We start from the raw sequence: 14,153 nt of genomic DNA, 5'->3' as shown, positions 1-14,153 counted from the left end.
GTCAAGAAGTAAATCATAATCACCTAGCAAATCATCTTCATCACTATTGAAATCAACATACTCGGGGTGTGATACCTTTGGGCCTTTAGCCATGAAGCATCTTCCAATTCCTTCATTTGGTGAGTCAAATATGTCGTACGAGTTGGTTGACACAAGTTCTAGACCGGCAACACCTTCATCTTGAGTATATTCGGAGTCGGAGTGATAACTTCTCTAGGAGTGATTGTCGGAGTCGGAGCCGGATACCCATTCACCAACATGAGCTTGATGTCTTTGTTTTGTGTAGCTCCTTGATGACTTGTCCTTCCTTTCTAAATCCTTGCTTATCCATGATATTCTTTGTTCATAATGATCATCTCTACTCCTTCTCTCTCTTGGTGGCGATTCTTCTCTTCTACTTCTCCTTTTGGGTGAATCTTCTCTTCTTTTATAGGGGGCCATACACTCATTGGAGTAGTGTCCGGGTCTTCCACAATTATAGCAATTTCGTTCATGACTCAAAGATCTTTTGTCATTGTAGGACCTTGACTTGGAACATCTTTCCTTGCTTCTACTCTTGTAGAACTTGTTGAAGTTCTTCACCATTAGGCTCAATTCTTCATTGAAGGCTCGTTTCTCACTTGATGATGTAGGAGTATCACACGAGGCTTTGTAAGCACCACTTAACTTGTTATGAAGCTCTTCCTTATCCTTGAGTGACATATCATGAGCAACAATTCTTCCAATGACTTCCGTTGGCTTGAGATCTTTGTAGTTGAGCATCATTTGGATCAATGTGCACACGATATCATATTTTCCATCCAAGGCTCTTAGGATCTTATTGATGATGAATCTATCGGTCATATCTTCACTTCCTAAGACGGCAATCTCATTTGTAATGAGAGCAAGCCTAGAGTACATTTCGGCGACACCTTCACCATCCTTCATTTGAACTTGTCAAGTTGACTTTGAAGCACATCCAATTTGGATTCCTTGACGGAGTTGATACCTTCATGCATATTAATCAAACTATCCCAAACTTCCTTTGCATTCTCAAGACGGCCGATTTTTTTGAATTCTTTGGGGCACAATCCATTGAAGAGGATATCACAAGCTTGAGCGTTGTATTGCAGCATCTTCAACTCTTCCGCGCTAGCTTCACGGTTCGGTTCTCTCCCATCAAAGAATTTACCTTGCAAGCCAATACACACAATAGCCCAAACAGCGGGGTTATGTCCAAGAATATGCATTTTCGTCTTATGCTTCCAACTAGCAAAATTAGTACCATCAAAGTAAGGACCTCTACGGTGGTAATTTCCCTCGCTAGACGCCATACTCTCCTAGGTTGTGAAACCAAGGCTATGATCACCTAAGCTATGGAAATCAAGGAAAATGGAGACCAAAGCTCTGATACCACTTGTAGGATCGAAAGTATGTCTAGAGGGGGGTGATTAGACTACATGACCAAATGAAAATCTAGCCTTTTCCCAATTTTAAGTCTTGGCAGATTTTAACAACTTAGCACAAGTCAAGCAATCAACCTACACATGCAAGTCTAAGAGTATAGCAGCAGAATGTAAAACATTTGCATATGAAGGTAAAGGGAGGAGTTTGGAGGGAGCAAACGCAATGTAGACACGGAGATTTTTGGCGTGGTTTTGATAGGTGGTGCTATCGTACATCCATGTTGATGGAGACTTCAACCCACGAAGGGTAACGGCTACGCGAGTCCATGGAGGGCTCCACCCACGAAGGGTCCATGAAGAAGCAACCTTGTCTATCCCACCATGGCCATCACCCATGAAGGACTTGCCTCACAAGGTAGATCTTCACAAAGTAGGCGATCTCCTTGCTTGTACAAACTCCTTGGTTCAACTCCACAATCTTGTCGGAGGCTCCCAAGTGACACCTAAGCAATCTAGGAGACACCACTCTCCAAAAGGTAATAGACGGTGTGTTGATGATGAACTTGAAAGTGCAACTATCCCTAGGTGGTTTTGGTAATTCCTAACAACATATAGCTCACTGAGCTAATGCTATTCCAAGATTAATATTTCAGGAAAAGCTCAATGAATGGCATGGCATGGATGAGTAATGTGGACCCCTCAAAATATTAAGGACAAAAAGATTGGCTCTAGCTCAAAGCTCAAGACTCTACATTTTTATATTTTAGTGATCCAAGACCACATTGTGTCTATAGGAAAAGCCAATACTATCAAGGAGGGATGAGGTGTTGCTTAATGGCTTGCTTGCTTCATATAATGCTTAGTGATATGCTCCAAAACCCTCAACTACCTTCCCACATCCACATATGACCTAAACCATAAGTCAAACTCGGTCCTACCAATTCATTCTATCCGGAGCCACCGAGTTTCAAATGTCATAGCCACTGCCACAAACCCTAGGCAAATCGGTCTCACCGATAGGGATTTCGGTCACACCGAGATGGGGTTGTAATCTCTCTGTTTCCCTTCGTAATGTTTTGGTCCTACCGAGATGAGCGATTGGTCCCACCGAGATTGCAATGTAAACTCTCTGTTTTCCTTTTATAACATTTCGGTCCCACCGAAATGAGCGATCGGTCCCACCGAGTTTACCTGACCAACTCTCTGGTTAGCTTATTACCAAAATCAGTCCCACCAAGTTTGTGTACTCGGTCACACCGAGATTACGTTATTCCCTAACCCTAACCATATCGGTCCTACCGAGTTGCATCTCAGTCCCACCGAAAATCCTAACGGTCACTAGGTTTGCTAAATCGGTCCGACCGAGTTTTTCACTTCGGTCTCACCGAGATTGGTAAATTGTGTGTAACGGTTAGTTTTTGTGTGGAGGCTATATATACCCCTCCACCCACTCTTCATTCGTGGAGAGAGCCATAAGAACATACCTACACTTCCAATACACATTTTCTGAGAGAGAACCACCTACTCATGTGTTGAGGCCAAGATATTCCATTCCTACCATATGAATCTTGATCTCTAGCCTTCCCCAAGTTGCTTTCCACTCAAACCTTCGTTCCACCAAATCCATATCCTGTGAGAGAAAGTTGAGTGTTGGGGAGACTATCATTTGAAGCACAATAGCAAGGAGTTCATCATCAACACACCATTTGTTACTTCTTCGAGAGTGGTGTCTCCTAGATTGGCTAGGTGTCACTTGGGAGCCTCCGACAAAGATTTTGGAGTTGAACCAAGGAGTTTGTAAGGGCAAGGAGATCGCCTACTTCGTGAAGATCTACCGCTAGTGAGGCAAGTCCTTTGTGAGCGATAGCCATGATGGGATAGACAAGGTTGCTTCTTCGTGGACCCTTCGTGGGTGGAGCCCTCCGAGGACTCGCGCAACCGTTACCCTCATTGGGTTGAAGTCTCCATCAACGTGGATGTACGATAGCACCACCTATCGGAACCACGACAAAAACATCCGTGTCTCCAATTGCATTTGAATTCTCCAAACCCATCCCTTACATTCTTGCAAGTTGCATGCTTTACTTTCCGCTGCTCATAGACTCTTTGCATGCTTGCTTGAATTGTGTTATGATTGCTTGACTTGTGCTAAGATAGCTAAAATCTGCCAAAGACTAAAATTGGGAAAAGGATAGATTTTTATTTGGTTAAGTAGTCTAATCACCCCCCCCCCTTTAGACATACTTTCGATCCTACAAGTGGTATCAGAGCTTTGGTCTCCATTTGCTTTGATTTCCATAGCTTTTGGTGGTCATAGCCTTAGTTTCACAACCTAGGAGAGTATGGCGTCTAGCGAGGGAAATTATCACCGTAGAGGTCCTTACTTTGATGGCACTATTTTTGCTAGTTGGAAGCATAAGATGAAAATGCATATTCTTGGACATAACCCCGCCGTTTGGGATATTGTGTGTGTTGGCTTGCAAGGTGAATTCTTTGATGGGAGAGAACCGAATCTGAAGCTACCGCGGATGAGTTGAAGATGCTACAATACAATGCTCAAGCCTGTGATATCCTCTTCAATGGATTGTTCCCCGAAGAATTCAACAAAATCAGCCGTCTTGAGAATGCAAAGGAAATTTGGGATACTTTGATTGATATGCATGAAGGTACCGACTCCGTCAAGGAATCCAAGTTGGATGTGCTTCTAAGTCAACTTGACAAGTTCAAAATGAAGGATGGTGAAGGTGTCGCTGAAATGTACTCTAGGCTTGCTCTTTTCACAAATGAGATTGCCGGCTTAGGAAGTGAAGAGATGACCGACAAATTCATCATCAAGAAGATCCTAAGAGCCTTGGATGGAAAATATGATACCGTATGCACATTGATCCAAATGATGCCAAATTACAAAGATCTCAAGCCAACGGAAGTCATTGGAAGAATTGTTGCTCATGAGATGTCACTCAAGGATAAGGAGGAGCTTCACAACAAATCAAGTGGTGCTTACAAAGCCTCATGTGAAACCCCCACATCATCAAGTGAGAAACTAACCTTCAATGAAGAGTTGAGCTTAATGGTGAAGAACTTCAACAAATTCTACAAGAATAGAAGCAAAGAGAGAAGTTACAAGTCAAGGTCCTACAATGACAAAAGATCTTCTAGTCGAGAGCGAAACTGCTATAATTGTGGAAGACCCGGACACTACTCCAATGAGTGTACGGCTCCCCACAAGAGAAGAGAAGATTCTCCCAAAAGAAGAAGTAGAAGAGAAGAATCACCATCAAGGGAGAGAAGGAGTAGGGATGATCTATATGAACGAAGACCCTCACGGAGAAGCAAGGATTCAGAAAGGAAGGACAAGTCATCAAGGAGCTACACATAACGAAGACATCAAGCTCATGTTGGTGAATGGGTATCCGGCTCCGACTCCGACAATGACTCCGAGAGAAGCTATCACTCCGACTCCGAATATACTCAAGATGAAGGTGTTGCCGGTCTAGCACTTGTGTCAACCAACTCCTACGACACATTTGATTCACCAAATGAAGGAATTGGAAGATGCTTCATGGCCAAAGGTCCAAAGGTATCACACCCCGAGTATGTTGATTTCAATAGTGATGAAGATGACTTGTTAGGTGATGATGAGTTACTTGTTGACAACTTTAGTGATGAATACTATGATGAAACGAATGACAATGATAAGGAGAAGATTGAGTCTCTAACTAAAGAACTAAACACTCTTAAGTTAGCTCATGAAACTATCTTAGGAGATCATCGAGAACTTTTAAGGACTCATGATAAATTACGTTTTGAGAAGCTCAATCTTGAGCAAGAGCATGAGTTCTTAAAGGCAATCAATGATGATCTTCGCAAGAAAAGTTCTTCTTACATTGCCAAGCGTTTACTCTTATCCACTTACATGCCTCAAGTCAAGTCTAGTAACAAGAACAAGAAGGATTCTTCTTCTAGTAGTAACAATAATCATGCTAAATCCAATATTGTTGCTTCTAGTAGTTCTCTTGATTCCACTAACGATTCTCTTAGCCAAGTTACACTTGAGCAAGAAAATTGCTTATTGAAGGGAATTATAGAGAAAGGTGTTTACAAGAGCCTTGCCGGGAGTAAGCAATTCGAAGAAATTGTACACAAGCAAGGAAGGCACCGGAAGAATCAAGGTATTGGTTTTGAACGAAAGTTCAATGCCAATGGAGTTGAGTGGGAAGAAGATCAATACCCCAAGACAAAGTTTGTTTCTCAAAAAGAGAAGTATGATCCTACTTCATCCAAAGGGACACAAGCTCAAGATGATCTTCAACCACAAGACCACAAGCAAAAAGGCAAGGACAAGCTTCAAGAGGAAATTGATGCATTTGAAGAAGCTCCTAAGGCCTTGGTCAAGTGGGTTCCCAAGACTACATCAAGTTCCACTTCATCAAGTACAACTACAACTCCGAGGATTCCAATCAAGATGGTGTGGGTCCCGAAGAAGAAGAACTAGAGAGTTCTTGAGGGTGACTCCGCCAACATACTTCACTCTCATCATTTTGGAAAGAACAAGTGCAATCAACTTCCACATCTTGCACTAGTTCAAGGAGTCACAAACCCTCTTGTTGGTAAGACAAGGTACAAGGTAACCTAAAGATTTCATAGACATCATCTTGTGTGTGCATCATTCTATGTCTATAGATATCCTTGTTTGTTCCTTGTGGGACTAACCCGTGTAGGTATTGAAAGTGCAACTCACTCCAAAGGATAGCTCCAAATGATCTACATCAACTTAGAGCATCCACATCTTCAAAACCTACATGAAGTCATCGTCGACAAAACCCAAGGTTAGTTCATCCCTCTTAGAGGGGATCTCACATCTAGGGGGAGCTTTACTCTAACAATTGAGTTAAAGCAACTCTAATGGTGTGAACACAACAACACTTTATGTAAAAGTGGTAACCCCACTTGTGCTTAAACGGTGAGTATGACGTATGATCAAATGTTCTCATTTGACTCCTAAGTCAATATACTCATATATAGATGACCTAGTCATCGCCAATTGCTTGATAGATGCTAGAATTATTTGTGCATGCTTTGCCACATATTTCATTTGCCATTTTATTGTATGAGCATGTTGGTCGCATAATTTACTCATTCGAGGACATCCACTTGTTGTTTTTATTGATTGGTTTCCTTTTATTTTGGCCAAGTGGATGGACAAGAATGCCTAAGAACCTTCTCTAGCTATCTATGCTTTTCTCGTCTCAAACTCTATTCATGCTGCATCACAAAATTTGATCAAGTCAGATTCGAACCACTCTGTGTGAGGAGCACTCGGAGTCCCCGATTCGTCATAGACTTAAACTTCCAAAACTTCTTTGTGCGTTTTGGTCTGACTGATTCACCCATTTCAGTCATACCGAGATCACTAAGTCGATCTAGGTTTTCAATCTCGATGCAACCGATTTGAACTTTTCGGTCACACCGAGTTGCAGTAACTGCTTGCAGTTATGCATCTCGGTGCCACCGAGTTGTTCCACTCGGTCACACCGACAGGGTCGGGCTATATATACCCACGGGTCAAATTTTGGAAAACTTTCCGAACCTCCTCGACCCGCGCTTAGCCTGCTCTGCCTCCAGGGTCTCCGGATCATCTTCCTCGTCGCCAACCGTCTCCTGCCACTTGTCTCCGCCATCGTCAATGGGAATCAACCCCGCCGTTGCCGCCGTAGCGAGTTCATCGCCGAACTAGGGTATGAACTCGATCACTATGCTATCCCTATCTGATTCCTAGCACATTGTGTCGCCATGTATCTTGCCACGATTGAGATCATTCTTATCCATTCAAAACACTCCGTAGTTTAGTCGTGAATTGAGAATTTAGGGTTAGGTTTCCGCCGAAACCATCTCAGACCCACCGAGTTGTGGAACTCGGTACCACCGATTCGGCTCAGGCCATTGCACATGTGATTCTTGGTCTGACCGAGAATTGCAAATCGGTGTGACCGAGTTCAGGAGTTTGTGAAACCCTAGCAGTCTCGATGCCACCAAACTGTGACTCGGTCTGACCAAGTTCACTAGTTTAGGTTCCAATAGCTGCTTCGGTATCACCGAGTTTACAAATCGGTTGATCCGAAATGCTTTCTGTGGAAAACTAAAACTAAGTTTTTGACTCATTCTTTTGCAAAAACTTCTGCATTTTGTGATGATCATCCACTCTATCTCATCTATATCTATTCACAGGGTCTGTTGTTAGTATTTTGCAATATGTCTGATCAGAGTGATAGCCAGAACAGGTCAGAGGAGCAGGTTCACTTGAGTGAGGGCACTAGTCCCTCTAGCAGCTCAGATGATGGCAGCAGGAGCACACCAAGCAATCTGCCAAAGGCTGCCACCAGGGCCAGCAAGAAAAGAACTTCAGAGTCAGAGGATGAGGACTATGTGGCTGAGGAAGAAGAAACCACCTCAAAGAGAAAAGTCCTGAAGAAGGAATATGGCACAGCTGCCGCCACCAAGCCAGGCATGAAGCAAAAGGTTCCTGCCAAGAGAATTCCAATGTCTAATGCCAGAGCATCTACTCAAGAGACTTTGGGATCTGCACCCAAAGAGCAGGTTGTGGCAGAGAAGAAGAGGAAGGAGAGGGTCAAAAAGACCACTGCTAGAGTGCTTGGGAGATCCTCAATCATGAGAGATTCTGAAGAGGAAGAGGAAGAAGATGCTGCACCAGCACCCAAAGCTCAGAAGCTTATGGGTGATGCCATCAGGGCAGGGGCTGTTCCACCTAATCCTAAGACTGCTTCTAAGGCTGCTGCTCCAGCTCCAAAGCCAAAACCGAAGAGGAGCACCAGGAACATCCCTGCTGAGGAGAAGAACAAGGCCCCAGTGCCTGAAGCTGAAATGGAAGAAGAAGATGATGAGTCACATGTCTTGAGGAAGCTGAAGCCAAAAATCCCAGATCACAATGATGCTCATCCAGTTGTTGAGAACATGAAGATCAGGAAGGACTCATATCCGAGGCTATGGAGAGAGTCAGATCCATATGCCACCAGGAGGAGGACTGTTGTGGACTACATGTTCCATACAAAGGAACAACAGGACTTTTATGGGACAGTGTTGCTTGACAAGAAGCCCATAGTGTGTGACATGAGATGGGTCGACTGAGACTACATCAAGGAGAATGAGGATCACTATCCAGGTGTATATGACAGTTTCAAGGCTTGTGGAGTTGATGAGTTTGTGGCTCAGAAGCTCACAAAATGGAATGATGAGCTCATCATGCATATCTACTCCACAACTTATTTCTACCCAGATGGAAGGATTGTCTGGATGTCTGAAGGTACGAGGTACCAGTCCACGGTTGCTGAATGGGCGAAGTTGATCAATGCCCCAAAAGAGAGTGAAGATGACTTGGATGTCTATGCCAGCAAGAAGAAGGATCACAACACCATGGAACACATGTACAAGGAGATCCCAGATGCTGCTCTTGAGACACATAAGTTTGGATCTGTACATTACCTTCTGTCAGGCTTGCCAACCATCAACTGGATCCTCATGCACACTCTCTTGCCAAAGTCAGGTGATCACAAGATGATCAGAGTCCATGCAATTAACTTGCTTCACATCTTTGATGTCCCACAGAAGTTCAAAGTCATGAGCCTAATAGTTGAAACTATCAAGAGGACAGCTGCAGATCATAAGAGGAGTTGTGGGTATGCCCCACAGATCCAGGAGCTGATCAACTCCAAGATGGGCACTGGTACATATATGCTGGACAAGGAGCACATGCCTATCTATCCAGACTTTGAGGACAGCACTGTGGTTATGAATGAGGATGAACCATCTTCTGTGCACGCACAAGCCAAGAAGGAGAAGGCAAAAGATGAAAAGGCTGCAAGGATGCCAACTACTGAAGAAGCATCTCAGTATCTTCTGAAGAGCAAGCAAGATCAGCTTGGCTACCTGATTGCATCCACTCTGAGGATTGAGAAGGAACTAGCCACCCTGACTCAAAACCAGGTGAGCTTGGAAAGAATCATGGAGCAAAAGTTCTATGACTTGGATGTGAAGGTAACTGAGATCCAGTCTGTTGTGGAGCAACTTCAGGATGATATGCAGGAGAGGAAGGGCAAGACAACCACTGATGCATTTGCCAGAGTGCCTAGAGCTCAAAGGTCTGCTGCAGTGCCTGTTCCAAACACCAGAGCCACGTCATCTGCACCAGCTACAGCTTTAGTGCCACCAGCTCCAGCACCTACTCCATCAGCTCCATCTACTTCGACTGAAGCCTTCATTCTTGGAGTTATCCGGACACCACCACCTGAAGACCAAGCCTGAGAGATGATTTAGTGCTATGCATTTTCTAGGAACTTTTTGGTAACTTGTTGCCAAAGGGGGAGAAAAATGTATAGATCATAGGCTTTGAGAGAGAGCGTTGCTTCTTATTCTCTCTTGCTTTGGTGGTTGAACTTTATTTGTTTTGCTTGTTTGAGATACTTTCTATCTGCATGATACTTGGATGATCATGTGTTTGATCATATGCTACATTAATGCTTGTTGGATGACATTATCTTTTTATCCCTATATGATCATTCTCTTTGCTTGGTGATGAGTGCATGCATTTAATTATTATCATTTTGAGCGCTCCACCAAGATGTATGTGACATGGAAGAGTAACCCATGAGCCTAACTCTTTGTGCATTTGCAGTCCAAAGCAAATCATAAACTATGCACAAAGTTAGGGGGAGCTCTTGCTTTTCACATACTTCTCAAAGAGACAATGTTTTTCACTCTTATTATCATTTGTCGAAGCTTTGATCTATATGTTGTCATCAATTACCAAAAAGGGGGAGATTGAAAGTGCAACTATCCCTAGGTGGTTTTGGTAATTCCTAACAACATATAGCTCATTGAGCTAATGCTATTCCAAGATTAATATTTCAGGAAAAGCTCAATGAATGGCATGGCATGGATGAGGAATGTGGACCCCTAAAAATATTAAGGACAAAAAGATTGGCTCAAGCTCAAAGCTCAAGACTCTACATTTTTATACTTTAGTGATCCAAGATCACATCGAGTCTATAGGAAAAGCCAATACTATCAAGGAGGGATGAGGTGTTGCTTAATGGCTTGCTTGCTTCATAGTACTTAGTGATATGCTCCAAAACCCTCAACTACCTTCCCACATCCACATATGACCTAAACCATAAGTCAAACTCGGCCCTACCGATTCTTTCTATCTGGCGCCACCGAGTTTCAAATGTCATAGCCACTGCCACAAACCCTAGGCAAATCGGTCTCACCGATAGGGGTTTCGGTCACACCGAGATGGGGTTGTAATCTCTCTGTTTCCCTTCGTAACGTTTCGGTCCTATCGATATGAGCGATCGGTCCCACCGAGATTGCAATGTAAACTCTTTGTTTTCCTTTTGTAACATTTCGGTCCCACCGAAATGAGCGATCGGCCCCACCGAGTTTACCTGACCAACTCTCTGGTTAGCTTATTACGAAAATCGGTCCCACCGAGTTAATGTAATCGGTCACAACGAGATTACGTTATGCCATAACCCTAACCATATCGGTCCTACCGAGTTGCATCTCAGTCCCACCGAAAATCCTAACGGTCACTAGGTTTGCTAAATCGGTCTGACCGAGTTTTTCACTTCGGTCTCACCGAGATTGGTAAATTGTGTGTAATGGTTAGTTTTTGTGTGGAGGCTATATATACCCCTCCACCAACTCTTCATTTGTGGAGAGAGCCATCAGAACATACCTACACTTCCAATACACATTTTCTAAGAGAGAACCACCTACTCATGTGTTGAGGCCAAGATATTCCATTCCTACTGTCGTGGTTTTGTCACGGCAGATGTCCTCGTGAAAGGACTTAGTCGTGGAGCCATCGCAACGGGTTAGCTCGAAGGGGTTAAACCGGACACAGGGATGCAAGAGAGTTTATACTAGTTCGGCCCCTTCGATGAAGGTAAAAGCCTACGTCTAGTAGTGATGGAATTGATGGGGTTTCGATGACTAGGGAGCAAACAAGCTTCGCCTAAGTCTCGAGTTGTTGTCTGTTTTCCTTGAACCGCCGCCGGGTCGTCCCCTTATATACATGGGTGATGCCCATCGGTTTACAGAGTCCCAACACTGGCTCATATACGTGTTCGGTTTGGTCTCTACTTATTCCTAACTTACAATACAAGTTTACATACCGACGCTGGTTTACGGCTACATGCCTTAAACCGATCATGGGCTTTAAGCCCTCATCTACATTCATGGGCTTTAACATACTTAACTACTAATGAATTTAACCCGGCCCAGATAGGCCGGTTTACGCCCAGTAGTAATATCCCCAACATTAGGCCCCAGATTGATTTGAACATGTTCATGTCAATCCTTTAGCAAAAAACTTCAACTTCAACATCTTCTTGTAGTTTGTTGAACCGCCGTGATGTCATCTTCTCTGGTCGTTGTAAACCGGCGTGACGTCACCTGTTATAAAGAAACTTATCCATGATACCTTTTTTGTTTAATAGGTCTGCGACAATTGAGGCGACAGCTTCGTTTCCAAATCCACGGTCCCTTGATTTTCGCGCCTGACACATGTCCCTTGCCTTATAAATAGGACCGAAGGGTCATTTCTTTTCCCCTTCGTGCCCTTCTACTTCGTCTTCCCCGCGTCGTCCAGCTTCGGAGCTCCGCCGCCGTCGACGACCTCTGCTCCAACCTTGGCCGCTGCATCACCCTGATTGTACCAGAGCATCGCGGCGACCTTTTGTTTCTTCCTCGGCTCCGTTGAGTTCTTCACCTTTTCCTCCGTAGATCCGTTCTAGGGTTTCCAAGTTCTTCAGTGTTCATCGTCTGCTTCGTACTCATATGATAGATCTTAGATGAACCTGTGAACCTTTGCTCTATGTAGCGGTAGTTTTTAGCATCCGCCTTCACTTACATGCCTCAAGACCATAGATCTACCTGTATCTCTGCCCATTGATTCGGTACTATTCTTTTTTGAACCTTGAATATTTTCCTTCTTTTCTGAACTTGCTTCAAATCCGTCGCTATAGAGAAATCTTGTGAAATCTGTTTCTGTACACTTACCCATCCGCAATCTCAACTGTTTCAATGCTTAGATCTGGCGGTTTAACTTGGTGTAGAAAAAATTAACAAACCAGTATATACCATTAGTCCCCTTGTTGAACCGCCAGATGCTGTTGCTTCATAAAACTCCGGTTTAGATAGAGTTGTCTCCGGTTTAACATTGTACATACCAGTGTACTTTAATCAATGCATTCTTGAACCGGAATCACCTATCTTGTAGATTTCATCATGGCCAAGCAAGTATATGAGTGCAACTGGGTTCCTTCTCGCGTCACAGAGACTCAACTGAACAATTTAGTCCTGATCGGCGCTTTAGGTAGCAAAAACACCATCCATTGGAGGGTCCCTGGCAAAGAATGCCCTCCCACACCTCAAGAAGGAGAGGTTGTCGTTTTCGTAGATCACTTAGCCTGGGGCTTTAAGCCGCCCGGTTCTAAATTTTACCGGGATGTTTTGGCCGATTTTCAACTCCGCCCACAAGACACTGGCCCTAACTCTGTTACAAACATGTGTCACTTCCAAGTGCTCTGTGAGGTGTTCTTTCAAGAGGAGTCCACAGTTGAGTTGTTCAGAGACTGCTTCCATCTAAACCGCCGCACTGAGTTTACTGACGGTTCCAATACGGAATTGGGTGGTGTGGCGATTCAGAAAAGGAAAGAGGTCACATACCCTCACGCCAAACTGGACAACCATCCCAAAGAGTGGAATCAAACATGGTTCTATTGCAAAGACACCTCCCCTGCTGGTGAAAATCCTTTGCCTGGCTTTCGTCCGGAGCGGCTTAGCAATACACACCCCTTTCCGCAAAGGTTGACTGCCAAGGAGAGAAGCAAATACGCTCCTCAACTGTCCAAGCTCAGAGCCTTCATGGCCAACGGTTTAACATGGGTTGATCTCGCTCGCTGTTGGATATCATGGAGCATACAACCCCTTAGTCAGCGCTCCGGTTTGATGTGCGAGTATACTGGTAGTGTTGATGACCCACTGTGACATGCTAACATCCAGCTCACCGACGAAGAAATTACAGAGGCTGTGAATAAAATGCTAAATGAACCGGAACACGTCTGTGCTCGAACCGGCCTGCTTCCCTTCTGTGCCACCAACAAACCGCCAGCTATAAGAGTTTGATTTTTCTTTTTACTGAACCTGTTATTGATATATCTGGTCATTGTTTAATATCAATGTTTGTTTAAACAGGGTAATGATCCGTTTTGGAGCAAGAAACTTCCACAAGAGAAGCCAGAAAAAACAGACAAACCGGAATGACCAACCCGGCCAAAGACTAAAGTCGTGAAATGGCCTGCTCATAAGAAGAAAACCACTGCATCTTCTGATCCGGCCCCTGATGATGATGTGGGTAATCCGGACCTTGAGGTAGAGCTTGACTCACTTGGCTTATTTTTCATGCGCCTTACTGATGATGATATTTGTCAGGATGATGCCGAAGCCAGCCATGCTGATGCTGCAGAGGTAATTACTCTCTCTTCCGATTCAGACCCTTTGCCTTCACTAAAAATCCGTCAGGCAAACCGGAAGGTTAAATTTTCTCATCCTCTTGCTTACTTGGATCCCAAATTTCTTATGAAGACCCAACAACACGAAGCTCGCCGCACAACCCGGCACAGCGGCCAGGTAGTTACCTCCGTCGGTTTACCGAACAGTCCGGTTCGGAAACGCCGTTCAGAGGTC

This window comes from Triticum dicoccoides, chromosome 3A, assembly GCF_002162155.2.
Source record: "Triticum dicoccoides isolate Atlit2015 ecotype Zavitan chromosome 3A, WEW_v2.0, whole genome shotgun sequence".
Lineage (NCBI taxonomy): Eukaryota > Viridiplantae > Streptophyta > Magnoliopsida > Poales > Poaceae > Triticum > Triticum dicoccoides.
The sequence above is the reverse complement of the archived record's forward strand: the minus strand, read 5'-3'. Positions refer to the sequence as shown.